This window comes from Arachis stenosperma, chromosome 5 (genome assembly GCF_014773155.1).
Source record: "Arachis stenosperma cultivar V10309 chromosome 5, arast.V10309.gnm1.PFL2, whole genome shotgun sequence".
In the NCBI taxonomy this organism is placed as follows: Eukaryota; Viridiplantae; Streptophyta; class Magnoliopsida; order Fabales; family Fabaceae; genus Arachis; species Arachis stenosperma.
The window spans coordinates 46,686,681-46,705,267 of NC_080381.1; the positions used below are offsets into that span (position 1 = coordinate 46,686,681).

Consider the following 18,587-nt stretch of genomic DNA (forward strand, 5'->3'; position numbering starts at 1 on the left):
TACAAGAGTGTGAGTCTCTTAGAATTAGTGATTATAATCTATCTTGATTATAGTGAAAATTTTACCATTATTGTTGCAGTAGAGACTGGACGTAGGTCATTCTGGCCGAACCAAAATATATCAAGGCGTCACTCTTTTCCTTCTCTCTTTTCTTCACTCTTTCAATTCTGTTATACACTTACGAGATAAAACAAAAAATAATCTCCTAAAATCAGATTTATGCATAACTTATTTATTCAAGTCTAAAAGCAGTTCCTTGATTCAACCCCCCTCCTTTTTAACTCACTTGGAACCTTCGGGAACGATTTTGATTTTCAGGTTAAACTCTAGGAACAAAATCATACTTAACCCTTTTATTTATGATATGTTTTTTAATAATATATTTTTTAATAAAAATATTATAAGGCATTTAGTTTTGAAAAAGATTTAAAATATTCGAAGGAATTGTTTTGGATTTTTAAAAATTTTTAGAATTGTTTTGAGATTTTTAAAATTTTTTGGAGACTATTTTGTATTTCACTCTGAAAGACTGTCCAGTTCACACATATGAACACTTGATGATCACATGTGCAAATTAATATTCTATGTCAATAGTCAGTTAGTAATGTTAGTGATTAACAGAGAAAAATTAAATTATCTAATAAAAATAAACGTTAAGAACTGTTTCATATATTTTAAAATCTAAAGAACTAAAATTTTCAATTTTAAAAATTTTAAAATTGATTTGAATAATTACGCTTAATATATTTATAATTATCTTTGTGTCATTGTTATCCTTAGACTTAGATTATCTATTTAAACCCTTCTTTAACGAAAAATAAAAGATCTTTGTGTATCTGCATATGTTTAAGACATTATTTAATCTTAAAAAAATATTATATGTATATTAAAAATTAATTATTAATTAATTAGTATATATTTTTATTTTATTATGTATTTTATGTAAATGAAATTTTTGTTCGAAAAAAATTTGGATCCTCTAAATTTTAAATTTTCACTTTAGAGGGTAAAATGTGATCTCTCACCCTGGAATGGTTTCTCTTTCATATTTTCTCTTAGTTCTACCTATGAAATAAATAGTGAGAGATCACACTTTATCCTCTAAGGTGAAATTCAAAATTTAGAGGATTTAAATCTGTGCAAAAAAATTCTATTTCTAGTAGTGTTTAGTGATCAATTTTTATTATATAAATAGTATGCCTGTTAATTTTAATACCTCATTTCATTAAAAGAATTAAAATATACTAACAAGTAACAATTACATGATTTTATTTTACATTTTGATCGTGAACTACATCAAATTTCAAAGCTCATATTATTAGAGGAAGTGAAAAATCAAATATGTCTGTTTTTTTTTGCAGACAAAATCAAACCTGTCTCAACATGCAGTCTAACAGGAAAATGATAAATAGTTGTTTTTTTTTCCGATAAAAAGTTGGTCTTTCCTGCACATTATTAAAGCAAAGAAAATTAACTTTCTCACACTAATAGAGAAAGAGTATGTACTCCGTACTCAAGGAGAATGAGAGAAGGCGAGAGCGGGGCCGAGCGGATGAGGGTGAAACACGGTGAGGAAGATGACCATGCCATCAGAAGAGATAAGGGGGAGAGTGTGGGTGGGTGTGTATCCGGTGTTAAGGAGGGTTCTTCTCGAGAGGGATTAGAAAAACCATCCAAAGTCTCTTTTAGAGATAAAGTCATTGGTGCAGAAAAGTCTAAGGTCTTTGCATTAGTAGGGTCTTTATCTGGGGATGGTATCGCGACGGTGACAGGTAAGCAGGGTGATTCTCGTCCACCAAGTGTCAGTTTTACCAATGAGGCAAAGAGCTGTCTAGCGAAGCCATCGTGATCAAAGTGCTGGATAAGCATTATGGCTACACGACTCTCATGCATAAGCTTCGGATAGTATGGCACATCAAAGGAGGGTTTGATTTGTTGGATGTGGGATTTGGATATTTTTTGGTTAAATTTGATATTGCTGTGGATCGTGAAAAAGTCATTCCTGGTGGCTCGTAGTTGATAGACGGTCACTATGTTGCAGTAAAGTCATGGGATGTGAATTTTAGGCCATGCGAAAAATCCTTTGGATCAACGCTGGTATGGATTCGAGTCTCGCGACTTCCAATTTGGTGCTACCAGGAATAAGCAATGCTGCGAACTGCTTCTGCAATAGGGATTCCGGTAAAAGTAGATTTGGCCACTAAGCTTGCAGAAAGAGGAAAATATGCCCGAGCTTGTGTTCAAATTAATCTTGAGTTTCCTGTAATCAAACGTATCATAGTGGAGGGTGTGACTTATGAAGTGGAGTACGAGAGTTTACAGTTGATTTGTGCTACTTGTGCACAGTATGGGCATGATAAATCGTTGTGCATGGAGAAGGAGTCCTTGGAAGGAAATGGAAATTCCTTTGGTGATGGAAAAAATAATGAAGCCCCGACACTAGTGCCACACAACAATCATGAGATTCAAAAAGAGGCTGAATCAGAAGCTCGTGATTTGGGTGAGAATCCTCGTAATTTGGGTGAGAAATTAGGAGTTATTAAAGGGAAGGATGTGGTTACAGAATCATTGGCTCCTCACGTGCCTGATGGTCATGTTAATGAGGCATGCATGGATGATGGAGAAGGCTGGCAACAAGTACTGCGTAAGAAAAAATTCACAATGGGCCAGTCATCAGGTTTGAAGGACCAAAATGGAAAGCAGCACAAGTTTAGTTCGAGAAGGGTTCCAAGGCCCAATTTGCATGGTGATGGAGGCAAATCAATTGGCATTAGGATGGGGAAGCGAGAAAAACATGAAATTGCGCCATCTCTATCGCGCAGAACTCCTGCACGTCGTGGAATCTCTCTACGGAAGCGTCCTCGGCCTTCCTCCTTGCAGAACTCACCAGTTGATAAAAATGGTGGCACAACGGAGGAAACCTTAGTAGATGGAAGCATGGCAGGTGTAGTGTCGGGGGGTCTGAAGGTGGCAATTATTGAGGATCAGAGTGTGCCAGTATCGCAGGACAAACCACCTATTGAGGTTGGTGATTCTGTTTAGAGTTTATGTTCTTATTTATTCTGTCCCTATTATTTATGGATAGTTTAAATATGATTGTTTGGAATATTAGGGGTGCTTCTAATAAGTTAGCCCGGGTGCATTGTAAGGAACTTGTTAGGAAATTTAGACCTGTTTTCTTTATTGTGGTTGAAACCCACTCTCCTTTTTAGCATTTAAAATTATTTTGGGAAAGGTTGGGGTATCACTCTGTTGGTATAGTAGAAGCAGAGGGGCATAAAGGAGGTATTTGGTATCTATCCTCTATGAAGGGTGTTTGTTGTAAGTTCATTGATGCTTTTAATCAGGGTGTTACTGTGGAGGTTCACTTTGATAATTTAATTTGGAGGTGTAGTGGTATTTATGGCAGTCCTCAATTTAATAAAAGGGTTCTCCTTTGGGATTATCTTGTTGCACAATTCATGGTTTTTCAAGGACCTTGGATTGTTCTTGGTGATTTTAATGAAGTCAAATTTTCTCATGAATCTAAGGGCTGTCAATTTTCTCATCAAAGAGCAGACATGTTTGCTACTTCATTAGGGGATAGTGGTTTGTTTGATCTGAAGACTATTGGGAGGCGGTTTTCTTGGTACAGGAGGGTGAAAAATTATGTTGATGTGGCAAAAAAGCTTGATCTAGTCTGTATAAATAGTAGTTGGTTATCTATCTTTCCAGAGGCATATGCAGAAGTTTTAAATAGGCTTCAGTCTGATCATTGCCCTATTCTGGTGCGTTGTAAAGGTCGTCCTCAGCCTAAAGGAAATCGACCTTTCTGATTTGTTGCTGCTTGGGCTACTCATCTTGGGTATAGGGATATTATAAACCAGTCTTGGTGGTCTAGTAATAGAGGGATTCATGGAAAGCTTTCAGAAGTACAGAAGAATTCACTAGAGTTTAACTTGAAGGTATTTGGTAACATTTTTGTTAAGAAATGTGAATTAGAGCAGCAGATTAATTACTTACAAAAGCGTTTGGAAGTGGTGGATAGTATTTATTTGCGTCAGAAAGAGCAACAGTTGCTTGATGATTATAATAATACTCTAGTGCAAGAAGAGCTCCTATGGTTCCAAAAGTCTAGAGAGCAGTGGGTAAGGTTCGGGGATAGGAATACAAGATTCTTTCATATTCAAACTCTTGCGCGAAGGAAGCATAATAAGATTCATAGCCTTTTTCTCAATGATGGAGTATGGGAAACTGATCTAGAGGTTCTGAGTCAAGAAGCAGAGTCTTTCTATAAAAGCTTATTCTGTCATTTGGATGATGTTGATTTGGGTTGCCTTGGTGATGTGCCTCTTCCTTCTCTGAATGAGGAAGCTTGCAATAATCTTACGGCACCAGTTACTATGGAGGAAGTTAGAACAGCTATTTTTCATATGAACTCTTTTAAAGCTCCGGGTCCTGATGGGTTTCAAGCTTTCTTCTTCAAAGAATATTGGGAGATCATTGATCTTGATGTTTGGAAGATGGTTAAGCAGGCATTCTCCGGTGTTACTCTTGATCCGAGAATGTTGGAGACTTTACTGGTTCTCATTCCAAAGGTTGAATCACCGGTATCTATGAAAGATTTCAGGCTGATTAGTCTCTGCAATGTAGTTTACAAGATCATCACGAAGGTCCTTGTTAATAGGCTTCGTCCTCATCTTGCGGAGATTATTGGCCCGCTTCAAGGAGGATTTATTCTGGGACGAGGTACTCCTGACAACATCATTATTGCTCAAGAAGTCCTCCACTTTATGACTAAGGCCCAGTTTGGGTAAATAACTTAAATAAGTTCTTTTGAAAAAGGAGCTTAAAACATAAGGACTTTTATTAATAGCAGCTTATAAATAAGTTATTTTGTGTTTGGATTTTTAGTTATAAAAGTATTTATTTTAAAGTTGTAGCGTTTGGATAAATAACTCAAAAGATAAATTGTTTTTACAAAAGAGAATGAATATTAAAATAATGATGATAACAAATACTTTTCAATATTGAATGTTGATTTTACATAACTTAATCACTAATATTGTGTATGATATGGTAGGTGAAAATAAAAAATAAATATAAAATGTGTGTCAATGTATATTTTATTACTGTTTTTTATTTTTTATTTTTATTCCTATTAGAACTCTCTTCTCCTTTATTGAGGTCAAGAACTTGTTATAATTAACTATGAAAATAATAATAAGCTATAAAATTACATATGAAAAAAATAAAATTAAAACTGAAATTTCATACCACACTTGAATACAAATTTAATAATAAAAAATAGTGATAAAATGATAAAAAAATATTTAGAAGGAATATATGCAGTAAGTTATTCAGATGTAATATTGTCTGAAAATGTGGTGGAAGATCAATACTTTCATCAGATGTTTCACTACGTAAAAATGGTGAGACTTGGAACATTGCGTGAGAATGATGGTGGAAGGCCAGTGCTTCTAGCAGACCTTGTGTGAAAATGGTGATGAAGAGTCAGTATTTTTCATAGAGTCAAGAAGAAAAGTAAATTTTTTTGTTTTAAAATTAATTTTTTTTAAGTAAGTGGTAGAATGACTTCTCGAGAAGCAAGAAGTCATATATTTCTACTTCTTCAAAAAGTTACAAATTAACTTTTCGGGAAGTTAAACGCTTTTTTTAAAATAGTGCCAAACACATAGATTATGACTTTTCATAATCCAAAAGTTAAAAAAAGTAGCTTCTACTACTTCCCAAACGGGCTCTAAATCAAAGAAAGGCACACTGGCCTTTAAGATTGATCTGGAGAAAGCTTATGACAGAGTTGACTGGAGGTTTTTAGCTCATACCCTTAAAAGCTTTGGTTTTCCTATTCATACACTTAATTTGATTATGAATTGTGTCACTGCTTCTTCCTTATCTATTCTTTGGAACGGGAGTCGTCTGAATGGCTTTACTCCTAGCCGAGGTCTTAGACAAGGAGACCCACAATGTCACCCTATCTTTTTGTGTTGTGTATGGAGCGATTGGCATGCTTTATTAGTCATCAGATTGATTTAGGCTTGTGGGAGCCGGTTGCTATTTCTAGAGGGAGACCAAGAATATCCCACTTAATATTTGTGGATGACTTGCTTCTATTCTGTAAAGCTACAAAGAGACAAGTGCAAAATGTGATGTTGGTTTTAGAGACTTTTTGCAAAGCATCTGGGATGAAGATTAATGTGGAAAAGTCTAAAGCGCTTTGCTCCAAGAATGTCTCTGCAACAAGGAAAGAGGTTTTCACTGGGGTATCCTCTATCAGATTTGTCCAGGACTTGGGCAAGTATCTTGGGGTTACCCTTAGCCATTCTAGGGTGACTCGTTCAGCTTTCAATGATATCCTGGATAAGATTCGGAGTAGGCTAGCAAGCTGAAAAGGGAATTTACTCAATCGGGCTGGTAGACTCTGCTTGGTTAATTCTGTTGCCGCCGCTATTCCCACGTACCAGATGCAGGTGTCTATTTTTTCCAAAGGAATCATTAGTAAATTGGAGTCTATGATGAGGAATTTTCTTTGGAAAGGACAAGTTGATGGAAGAGGATTGAATCTTGTTAGTTGGAAGGTACTGGTTACTCCAAAAAAATATGGAGGTTTGGGGATTAGAGATCCTTATTGTGTAAATATTGCTCTTCTTGGGAAGCTAGTTTGGACATTTTTTAGCAGCCAAATAAACTATGGGTCCAATTGTTGGATGCCAAATACCGATCATCTCTATATGACTGTTTTAGTTATTCTAAGAACAAGGACTCTCCCATTTGGAGGTGTCTTTGCAAGGCTTGGGAAGTGTTGAAGGATGGGTTTGCTTGGTGTATTGGAGATTTGAACCAGAATTTTTGGTTTTCTAGCTGGAGGAGAGAAGGATGGTTATCTAATGAGATGGATTATATTCACATTTCTGATTCGAATCTCCAGATACAGGATATTTGGTCGGTTGGTAGGTGGCATTTGGATACTCTTTATTCTCCTTTACTTGAAAATCTGAAAGGTAATATTCTTTCTTACAATCCAGATGAACAAGCAGGTCCGGAAGTGGGTTGGTATTGGAGTGAGTCTGCTGCCAAAGTCTATGACTCACGCAATGGTTACTTGTGGTTGTGTAAGCAGCTGTTTGGTTGGGAGGAGCGGGAGAACTGGCTTTGGCTTTGGCGTCAGCTTGTTCCAGAAAAGCATAAGTTTTTGGCTTGGTTGTGTCTTAAGGAGGCTCTTCCTACTGCAAGTTTTCGCTTTAGAGGAGGGATGTCGTCATCGGATAGTTGTCCAAGATGTCTTTCTAGCCAGGAATCGGTTTTACATTGTATTCGGGATTGTCCAAAAGCTCAGCTTGTCTGGCATAGGTTGGATATTTCTTGTCATCCTTTGGATTTGAAGAACTGGTTCTTGTATCATAGTAGAGAGCATCTGTTCAAGTTCTTTTCGGGACTTTGGTGGATATGGCGAGCAAGGAATAATGACATCTTTAATCCCCATGAAACTTGGCCTCCGAAAAAAGTGATTTGTCTGGCATTAACTTCAGAAAAGGAGCTTAGGAATATTTTTGAATTACAACGTATGTCCCTTCCCTCTACTCTAAATGGTTTTTGGAATCCCCCATCCATTGGTACTTTTAAGATTAATTGTGATGCTAGTTATTTTGGTTCGGGTGATAGTGTTAATTTTGCTTGTGTTATTAGAGATTGTACTGGGAGCTGGCAAATGGGGTGTTTGGGAATGATTAAGAGTAATAGTATTCTTCAAGGAGAATTGTTTGCTATTTGGAGAATATATCTCTTAGCTTGGGATGTGAGTCAACGAGATGTTATTTGCAATGTTCTGAAAATCGGTTCGAACCGGCCGGTCGGACCGGTCGAACCGGGAACCGTTAGCAAATACGGTTCGAACAAAACACAAAACCGCAGAATTTGAAAACCGATGTTGGCCCGTCGAACCGGCCGGAAACCGGTCGGTCAAACCGAACCGTGACCTGGCCGGTTTTTTATATTTGCCCCAAACGCCGCGTTTTGCATGTTGAAGGGCCAAAAGGAACCCTAATCACAGAGGCACAGACCTCACCCCTATCCTCTCTCGAGCTTCCACTCTCACTCTCACCTCTCACCTCTCACCTCTCATGTTTCCAGTCTGCACTCTCACTCTCCGTCCAGCCACCGCCACTTCCGTCCAACCACCGCTGCCGTCACAACTTCCAACTTTGAACAGCCACCGCCTGCTCCCTCACTTCCCTTCCTTCGCGCAGCAAACGTTGCAAACTTCCTTCCCTCCATCGCGAAGCCACCGCTCGATCGTCAAAGCCTCCATCGCGCAGCCACTGTCTTGCCGCGCCAGCTCTGTTCCACTGCGCTCCTGTCCCTTCAGCGGCGTCTGCTCTGTTCCATTGCGCGGCCCTTCCCTCGAAGGTATTTTTTATTTTTGTAACTGTAACTGTGGTTTTAGTTTGTTGGTTAATCAGTTAATCTGTGATTTGTTTCTGATATTCTTGATTTCAACCTTGCTACTATTAATTTTTTTATTGTGTATCACTATGCTAATTATCTATGAGATTAATGGGTTGCTGTAAGCCTGTAATATTGATATTGGAAACATTGCAAACATTGAAAACATTGCTGATGGGCAATATCATGTGCAAACATTGTATGAACCGATCGGTGTTGCTGGTCAGATTATTCCCTGGAATTTCCCTCTTCTCATGTTTGCTTGGAAGGTTAGTGGCTTTGGTTACTGGCTCTTCTTTTTAATTTTGCTCTAGTTACTGGTTCTGTTTAATTTCTGAATACTTGGTTCTTCTTCTTTTTAATTTCTGAAAATTTTGTTCAAAATTTCATTTTAATATTTTGTGATTTTTTGTAATTGCTCTGGTTACTGGCTCTGTTTCATAATGTACCAATGTTAGTGTAATTGCTGTTTTGTAATTGCTGGTTGCTGGTTGCTGGTTGCTGGTTGCTGGTTGCTGTCATGTCCCACCGTTCTGTTTCTATTCAACCATCTCCATTGCATTTCAAAGCTCCATCTCCCTCTCCTTGTTCTGTTCGAATTTCAGAACATGCTCCAGCCTAAGGTAATTTATTTTCCTTTATTTGTTCTTTCTTGTATTAATTATTCAGTTATTATTTTATTTAATTGTTGTTTTTAATGATTAGTATGTTGTTCAAGTTTTTGTTTTCTTGTTGGTTTGCTGTATTTTAAAGCTTTAGTTGTTCTTGTTATTTTGATTTTCAATTCTAATTGATCTTATTAACTTGTTAATTTGATAAATTAATGTTTTAGTGTTGTTCTTAACTTTTAAATTTTAGATTGTTAAGTTGTTATGTTGTTCTTGACCTTTTGATAATTTGTTAATTTTATAAATTGTTAAGTATATAAATTGTTCATGATGTTGATCTTAATTAATTGTTCTTGTTATTAGAAAGAGAATGGAATTGAGGTATATCAATTTACAGGGAGCTATAAATTGAAAAGAAGACACTCACTGGGCAGAGCTCCTTTGTTACTTCAGATGCAATACCTGAGATTAAGAATTGAATGGAAGATGAGCAATATTGAGTTTCTTTTCGTTTGATTGTTTGAATATGAATTCAAGATTTTGTAAAACTGACTTTTACTAGGAATCTTACAGCTTGCTCAATATGTTTCAGTTCCTCCTAGGCTGAGCCAACATACTGAGCATGACAGATTCATGTTATGATATAAATATGAAATAGAAGGAATGATCTCAAATGGTTGATTGGTGCTCACCTCATCAGTGGCCTCAATACACCATCTCTCTAATTCACCCAATCCTACCTTTACATACTCTCTATTGCTGAATGAACAACACTCAAAATGTTAGTATTTTCTATGCAGCAAATTGACATGTAATATGAAGATGGTGAATAATTGAATGGTTTGTGATTGATTATTATTATTTTTTTTATTATTTGACTTTTGTGTTTGTATTTGGATGAGATTATAATATTGTGGTTGATTGTAATATTTTTAATTTGGATAATATTTTAAAGATTATTAGTCTATAATTATATTTTTGTGTGTTTATTTATATTTTAATTATTATTTTTTTATAAAACGGTTTTTTCGGTTCAACTACGGTTGAACCGGTTGAACCTATGAACCAATGAACTAGTAGCTAGAGCGATTCAATGACCGGTTCGGTTTTCAGAACCTTGGTTATTTGTGAGACGGATTGTGTGGAAGCATTTAATCTTGTTACACAAGATGGTTTTGGGTTTAGTGATCCATTGGTGCTCAAAATAAGAGATATCATGCATTGAATTTGGTGTGTTGACTTTTGTTTGATTATGAGAGATGCAAACACGGTGGCAGATACTATGGCAAAGATGGCGATAAAGTTACAACTTTCGCATGTGGAGCTTCTTTCACCTTGGGAGGAGTTTAAGAGTAGTCTTAAACAGGACTATCCCCCTATTTAAGCAGTTCTTTATTTTGTTTGTTTTGTTTTTCTTTATTTAATTTATTTCAGTCACCAAAAAAGCAAAGAAAAGGCCCATGGACCAAACTTCATGTATAAACAAATAATGTTCTACACCAAACTTGGATATATCAGACTTGAACCATGGACTTCGATTAAAATTAGAACCACGGACAAAAACGAGAGGATTTCCAATTCCCTGCTATTTCATATTTTCGAACTTCGAGCGTTTGAGGAAGAGGGGTAATTATCGATGCATCTGTGTTATAGCTACGTTGGGGTTATGAGTTCATGGTTCAATAGCCTTGTCCAATAACAACCTGATATTTATTTGGACGGTTCCTATTTTCTAGTCATAATATTCTTAAATAGTTACAAAGGATAGAGTCGTATTGATCACTTTTAGTTGTTAGTGACTATTACCAGAAATAACATTGGATTGATATTTTGTTGTATTGTCTTTGTTTTTTTTTTCTTTTTTTGTTTAATTTTATTGTTTCACTTTATTGTGTTAATTTTTTTTTATTTAAAAAATAATTTTAAAAGGTTTTAAAAATATCTTAACGTTGAATTTGTTTTAATTTTGTTCTAGTATTTTAAATATATTTAAATTATATCCTTAGATATTATTATCGTTAATAAAGATGCTAACATAATAAATAATAATTATATGCTGAAATATTACTAATATATAGCAACGTTGGTTCGTATAAAATTATTATATCATATGTTGTCTCACTTAAAAATATAATTAAAACATACTAAAACGTGAGTAAAATTAAAACTAAATATGAAAGATAAAATTAAAATAAAATATAAATATTAAAAACAAAAATAATATTTACAATTCAATAAAATAATATCTACTATTTTATAGAGAGAAAATAATATTTACTATTGATTCGTCACCGGTCACCTTATAACTCGGTCTTTATTGTGCATTATGAGTTATAACCATGGTTCTGAAAACCGAACCGGACCGGCCGGTTCAACCAGAATAACCGAGAACCGGTCACCTAACCAGTCTGGGTAATGTTAAAAACCGTCCAGCAAAAAACCGGTGAAAAAACCGATCAAACCGGCGATTAACCGGTGAACCAGAAGAACCGTCCGGTTTTTTAGCGGTTTTGGTTTGAAAGCTAAGATGTTAAACGACGTTGTTTTGGCTAAAAAAAAAGAAAACGTGGAAGGAAGCCCTAAATCCCTATTCAGTTTCCACTTTCCAGTCTCCAACCCTTCTCCCATCCCCTTCTTTCTCCCGAAACCAAAACGGAAACCCTAGCCTCATCGCCGATTGTCGAAAGCCGCAAGGAGTGAGTCACCGCCGCCGTCCGTCGCAGTCAGGGGAAGCACAGAAGCCTCTCCTCCCAACCCCTAGATCCCCTTCACCAGTTCTCCCAGCCCTAGCCTCACTGCCATATCACCTCCGCCGTCTCAACTACTTGAAGCTGCCGTCCCTACTGCATCTCGTCTCGCGTGCTTCATCCGTTGCGCAGCCGCTGTTCCGCTGCGCCGGCTCTGCTCCTCTGCTCTAGTTTCGCCGTGCACCACTCTCCTGGGCTCCAGTTCTGTGGCGGTCCAGGCCACCTCTTCTCCAGTTCTGCGGTGGTTCAGGCCACCTCTTCTCTAGTTCTGCCGTGTCCAGCCTTCCGTCGTGCTCCCTCACCTCTGTGCTCTAGAAGAGAAGGTATTTTTTTTATTGTAATTGTTGTTTTAATTTTTCTTCTTCAATTATTGTTGTTATCACCGTGGTCTAGGATTGTTGATGATATTCTTGATTCTGTTATGCTGTTGTTGGTCGGTTGTCTAATTTTTTTTACAGTGAGTGATTTTCTGTTCTTGAACTTGTTCTGGAGATTATTTGGCTTGATAATTTGTCAATTTGTTGAATGGGAAACTAATTATTAATTTAGTTATGCTGCTTACTTCTTACTACCGAGTATTACAATATGCCTAGCCTAAAGATTCTCAAGTTTTATCAAGCTTCACATCTAAGACAGTCGAGTGTGTACATTCCCACAATTTTAGAGTCGTTTTCTGGCAAAACTCAGGTATTTTAAGTGGAATAGTCATCCTCTGAAAACTCTATCATCAAATTTTAGTGCAGAAATTAAAAGCTTTACCTTCATTTGGTATTTGGCTTTGTTGCCCAGCTTGCCTCTGAAATCTCTATCTTCAAATTCAATATGATTGTTGCAGAACATTTTGGCAGTGATTTTCATTGTACAACTTCTATTGGTCTTTATCCATAGCACTGTGTTGGATTTTGCCTTTTGACCCACTTTTGTGCTTACTTATTCCACTCACTATATGAAATATGTAATTTTTTTTGTGGCTATTCCTGATGAATGAAGAAATCCACCATTAATGAGCTGCCGATTACTTCCATCATTTTTCCTGTATATTGTTTTTGAAATATATTGCAATTTGTTTAATTTTGCAAATCTATTATGTGTTTATGAATGGCGTGGCTGGAGCTTAGAAAGAAGGTAAGTTATCTTTTAATTTTATAGTATATTATTTTCATTTAAAAAAAAAGGTTACACAGCTTGCAGGAGATTAGGCTGTTCCCATAAATAATGTTATGCCATATAATTTAAAGACATAATTTTATTTACTGACAATGTACTATTTAATACCTGAGTGCAGAGAATTTATATGAATATTTCTAGAGTTTTGAATACATCTTCATTTAGGCGTGTGGCAGGGTCAAGCAGTGGACCTATTCAACTTTTATGTGCATAACATCCTTGACCAGTAGGCATTCATAGCCCCGAAAGCAATGACATTGTTTTGGAATTTTTTTCGTTTAGGTTGGTTTATGTTTCTAACATTCTTTGGTACGTTTTCACATGTAATTCATGGTTAAACCTAATGCTTAGTTGCAAAACCTCATTATTTGTGCTAAATTGTGGTATGAGGGACGAGGTGGAATGTTGAATGCGTTCCATTATTAACAATCTATTATAACAAGTCACCTTCATTGTACTTCTGATTTGGATAATATAATCAAATCTCAGTTGAACAACAACGTGAGTGTTCTTAGTTGGAACACTTAATGATAATTATGATTTTTGATGAGTTGCACTTTTGATTAGTTGAAAACTTGCTAGTAATTGTTTCTTTTGAATGTAGAACATTATGGGTTTGTAATTATGTGCATTTTTTTTTGTTTAGTTATAAACTTTGATGTTTGAAGTTGTTTGTGAACCTCTAATATTAAGTAATGGATAATTTATTATGTGAAATTTTAAATTTTATTAAGTTAGAAATTATTAAATTTATATATTTAAAATTATTTTTAGGTTTTTAATAATTTTATTTAATATTTAGTTAAACCGGTTGAACCCCGGTTGAACTCCGGTCGAACCAGTGAACCATTGAACCAGTGACCTCACCGGTTTTTTGACCGGTCCAGTTCTCGCAACCTTGGTTATAACTCGGCTTTAATTATCATTCATTCTGTAACTGACACCTTCATTACCGACTTAATGACCATTATTCTGACTTAATGATCAATGGTCATACCATCAACTATATTCATCAACTCTATGCCTATAAAAGGCACCAGTTTCTATATACACCATAGATTATATATATATTCTATATACATTCTATATTCATAGAATTATTATAATATACAACACATGATAACTTCTATTTCATGTCTTACATTCTGTATTAATAGAATTATTCTTATACCTCTTAAACACTTACTGACTTGAGTGTCTTTTGCAGGTACCCACCCCCTTATTCTCTCCTTGCCGACGTATAACCCATCCCGACGAGAAGTTTGAAGACATTCATCGACGGACGAGCTATACACGGGCCAATCTCCACAAGAACAATTGGCACCCTCTGTGGGGACGAGTAAAATAATTCATACTCCCCTTAGGTTCATAAAACTTGAATGACATTCAAATTTTTGAATCAATCTCAACAATCTTGTTTAAGATTTTACTTAATACTTCTTATCAAATTTTAATCTATCGTAACTTTTTATAAGGTATGTACTTTATACCTTCAAATTGCTTCACTTTTATATATCATAATATTTCACATCTCATAATCGATCAATGAACCAATCCAAGAATAAACTCAGCTTTCAGTTAATCTGAGAATAAACTCGGCTTTCAATCAATCCGAGCACAAACTCACTTATCAATTTTGCTTAGTTTTTCAAAGTTCTCTATTTACACAAGTAAAATTATATATTTTATTCAACATACTTTTGTATTTATATTTTGTGTAACTAATATTTATTAATTTATTAGTTATATTCAAAGCTCAATATATGTTCTATACAATAATGACATATAACCATGTCAATTGCATTTTTATTTCATTATGTATTATATTCTTACTGTTTAATGATTTCATTTATACAATTAAACGACGGTAATGATGAGTTCAAATCTTAAAATTGGATTTCATAAAAAATTAATTGTATATCAATTATATATAACTGTTACACTATTCACTTTATGCCATTAAATTTTATGTTATTATTTGTTTAATACAAAAAGTTAAGCAAAAACACATGCAAACATTAAAATTTTGCTATTATTGCACGAGGAATATCCTTCGTCATACTGCAACTGCTAGAAACATTATACTAAATATATAATTTAATAACTGTTATCTTATTACTTTATTATCAAATTAAAGCATGTCCTACAAAACAAAATTCAGATATTCACATTTGGCATGTATGACATTCATATTTGTCATCTTCTTCTCTACAATTATCAACTTTCAAGGTATATTTTTCTACTTTGAACTCTTTTACTTTTACAATATATATTATTCAATATATGTTGCGACTTTAGACATATTCATTTTCTCAATTTAGCTTATTCATGTCATATGACCTTCACTATAAATTGTAAATATTCAATAACTAATTGCTTTGAGAGAGAAATTCATCAATAAACTGTTGTGGGCCGGAAAAATTCCCAAGACAATTAACCATTATATCCTTGAATCATACAATCGATTTCATCAATGGATATCTATCTCTGAACTTTTCAGTTCACATACAATCAAATGCTAAAATTTTTCTTAAGCGGAAAAATATCCCCCACGCAACTATCTTGATTGAATGACTCTTATCACTCAATTATTTTTTGAATAAGTGCTGACATAATGACCCAACTAAACTTGGGGGCTCACCATATTATTATTCACTTATCTTTTAACCGAGTTATAAATCCTTTTATTTTCTAAGCTTAACCTGGATTATATGATCGGCAGACAAAGCTTGGGGGCTATGATTCGTCACCGGTACCTTATAACTCGGTCTTTATTGTGCATTATGAGTTATAACTCGGCTTTAATCATCATTCATTCTGTAACCGACACCTTCATTACCGACTTAATGACCAATATTCTGACTTAATGATCAATGGTCATACCATCAACTCTATTCATCAACTCTATGCCTATAAAAGGCACCAGTTTCTATATACACCATTGATTCTAGATATATTCTATATACATTCTATATTCATAGAATTATTATAATATACAACACATGATAACTTCTATTTCATGTCTTACATTCTATATTCATAGAATTATTCTTATACCTCTTAAACACTTACTGACTTGAGTGTCAGAGTGTCTTTTGCAGGTACCCACCCCCTTGTTCTCTTCTTGCCGATGTATAACTCATCCCGACGAGAAGCTTGAAGACATTCATTGACGGACGAGCTATACACCGGCCAACCTCTACAAGAACAACTATATTTCGTGTGTAGGAAATATTTATGTTATTAATAGTTTAATACAATGATAAGTATTATTTTTTATTTTTTTCCATTTTTTTGTATACCATAGTATTATGGATCGGTATTTGACTATTCATATATCCACTTTGATTGAAAAAAGTTATAAAAATTATACATATATATATATATATATATATATATATATATATTTATTGGTGCACAAAGGGGTTAAAGGCCCAAGCTACATAGAAATTATATTATGGAGATGAACCACTCCAAAAACATCACCAAATAACAAATATTCTATCCCAGTTGGAGGAGAGTTCTAATATTGAGTGGAATAGTATTGCTCAAGACTAAAATTAGCTAACTAATCTGCACAAGTATTTATCTCTCTGTAAGTGTAAACGATGTTAACTATCTAATTTCTTTCCATAAGCTCTTTAATCCTACAGTATAATACTGATCCATCATCTAAAAACTTTCTATTCCAAGTGACGCTGCTAATAACTGCCCTGGGAGTCAATTTCCATTTTCACCTATTTAAACCCCAATGTCCAAGCCATCTCAAGTCCAGGAGCGGAGCTATATTATAGGAAAGGGGGACAATGACTCCCAAATTTTAATCTTTTACATGTAAATTATATGTAAATTTCAGTTTAGTCCCCTTAAAATTTAATTTTAATTTTATTTTACTGTGTAAATATTTTTGACCTCCCTCTAATATTTTATCTAGCTCTACTCCTGCTCAAGCCCCAGACAAAGACCCCAAAGCTCTGCCATATACGCTGAGCAAACTCTCAAATTTCTAGTAAAATCCATCACCTAACTTCCGTCACTTTTCTGAATGAGGCCACCACATCCTGCTTTGCCTGGGTTGTTCTTGGCTGCATCATCAATGTTCACCTTAATCCACCCTTTCCGAGGTGGGTACCATTTAATACTGGTTTTTCGACGAACTTTGAAATCATGCCCTAGGTATCTGCTTGTTGATGGCTCTTCCAACCTCACAAGCAAATTCTTGTATATTATTGTGTCCAGCAATAGGTCTCTTAAAGGGTATTGAAAAATATCTTGATTTTTCCAATTCCAAAACTTCCAACACGCTATGAAAAATGTGTTTATCCAGTTTTTTTGGCTGGAGAAGCCCTAATTAGTACCAAAACTATTTTCCACCCAATCCACCAATTCCATTCGAAAGAAAGTTGCAATACTATTCTATTTAATGAATTTCTTCCAGACGAGTTTAACAGTTTCATAGTCCCTCAAGACATGCAAAGTGTCTTTTATTTGTGTTCCCACAATGATGGCACATAGGCGAACTACTATACCATTGGCTTCTTTTCTTGTTAATGAGGTTCCTGCCATGAGTAGCTTGCCAAACAAATAATTTCATTTGCTGTGGTCCTTTCCAGACCCAACTACGTTTCCAAACTTTCCTTCTTAAGATTGGATTCTATTGATATAACAGTAAGCAGATCTAACAAAGAATCTTCCATCCTTGGAATGCTTCCAGTCTAATTTATCAGGTGGGTCAGAAGCTCTCGAAGGGGATTAGCGCAAATACACTAAATGTAATCTTTCGGCAGGAGCTGTTTAAGATGTTCCATCTTCCATTTTCCTTTATTATTCACGAAATCACACACATAGTTATCCTCAACTCCACGAGTAACGGCTGGAAGTTTATGGTTTAAAAGATGATCCCCTATATTTAACTAGTCATCCTTCTAAAACTTGGTTGAACAACCATTACCTACCCTATGCACCGAACTTTCTTGCTATTGAAAGCTCTTATCCATAACACATTAATATGATTGATCAGCTCCTAGCAAACTTTCAGGAGAAAAGTAGTATTCATACCTTCAAGACTCTTAAATCCAAGTCCTCCTATCTCCTTAGGTAAACATAGAGTTTTCCAATTAATTAGGTGAGCTCTTGTGTGCTGCTCATCTGATCCTCACACAAAGGCTCTTTGTGCTTGTTCTATTTGATGACAAACTATTTTTGGAATTTGGCCATGTTGCATTTGGTAGTATGCCACCAAAGTGATGCCTGATTGAGCTAGAACTACTCTTCCAACCATTGAGAGACATTTCTGTTTCTAGCCCTTTAGCTTATTTGTTATTTTATCAAGGGTTTGTGCATGAGCTCGCCTTTTGTTTCTTCCTTCAAGGATGTAGGCACCCAAGTACCTACCAATCTCTACCGTCTCCATAAAACCTGAGCAGGCTACGATGTCTCTACAGGTCATAGTGTCTACATTCTTGAAGAAGTAAATATGGGTCTTTCGCGTGTTGACAATCTGACCTGAAGCCTCACAAAACCTTTAAAGACAGCCCATGATCTTCATCATTTGAGCTGATGATGTTTCCATAAACAACATAAGGTCATCCACGAACATGAGATGGGATATAATAGGACCTCG

The 18,587-nt window shown here is 35.3% G+C and overlaps 1 pseudogene; it reads left to right on the forward strand.

Annotated features, from left to right (window-relative positions):
* The first annotated feature begins 1,522 nt into the window (after positions 1-1,522).
* On the forward strand, positions 1,523-10,434 carry LOC130980766 (uncharacterized; annotated as a pseudogene).
* Positions 10,435-18,587: the final 8,153 nt, after the last annotated feature.